The following is a 1,135-nucleotide window of genomic DNA, read 5'->3' as shown; positions in this document are numbered from 1 at the left end:
TGATGGTACTTCCTGGTTCTAGTCAGGACCCGAGCAGCAGCGTTCTGGATGTACTGCAGCTGTTTTACAGCTCGTTTGGACAGGTCAGTGAGCAGGCCATCTAATCTACTTCAGATGAATGCTTGGAAAAGTCTCTCCAAGTCTGTGTTAGACACCATAGCATTGAGTTTGGCAATTGTTTTGATGGTAAACTGCTGTTGTTATTGACTTGACGTGGCTGTTAAAGTTCAAGACTGAGTCCTTTATTACCCCCTGATTTCTAACTTGATTTGTAGATTGAACTCGATTGTATTGCATGTGTCAGTGTTCAGGCGGATGTCATTTGTCACCTTGACCAGAGCAATCTCGTGCTGTGATGAGGTCTAAACCTGACTCGCTGTTGATGAACCTTTTCAAGCACCCGAGGAGATTAAAGATGGTCCGGTGGTTGTTCAGTTCTGCAGCATCATGGCCCCTTTTCTTTTGGAGAGGATTTATTACTACAGTTTTCAAAGCCCTTGGGAATGTTCCAGATTGATGCAACATGTTAACTATATGAGTCAGTGAGTGGTGCTAACAAACTGCTCAGCACTGACTTTAGAAATCTAGTGGATCGAGAAGTAGATCAGGAGTGTCCAAACTTTTTTAACTGAGGGCCACATTTTAGAACTTATACCGAGCAGAGGGCGACAAACAACCCGACAATGTTGAATTTGTCAAATGACTAAGTGAATCATTCGAAGTTTTGCATTTGACATAGTTTGGTTGAGCCTCCACACCTCCACAATAAGAGCCTCCACACCTCCACAATAAGACTTGGAACATTAACATTAAGTTGGTATAACATCCAAATGCTTGAATATTTCCAATTTTACAGTAAAATGTACTACTTTTTGTTGTTTGGACCAACTTAGCAGTCCAAACCAGGCCCATCCCTGCTCAGCTTCAGAGATCTGACAATATTGGGCATTGACAAGTCGGTATGGCCAGTGTCTGGGTGGTTTTAGGATTATTATTTGCATTGTGTATAGACTGAAGATCACTCTTTAAATGCATTGTTAGTGGTAATCTACCTCTGACCTAAGGGTTAAAAATAGGCCCATTTCTTCTGGGATACTAAAATGTGTTCACAAGTGCTGCATTAGTGCATTAGTGG

This window comes from Eucyclogobius newberryi, unplaced genomic scaffold (genome assembly GCF_026437365.1).
Source record: "Eucyclogobius newberryi isolate DKJ021-1_F unplaced genomic scaffold, fEucNew1.0.hap1 SCAF_17, whole genome shotgun sequence".
NCBI classification, from domain to species: domain Eukaryota; kingdom Metazoa; phylum Chordata; class Actinopteri; order Gobiiformes; family Gobiidae; genus Eucyclogobius; species Eucyclogobius newberryi.
This window is presented reverse-complemented; position numbering follows the sequence as displayed.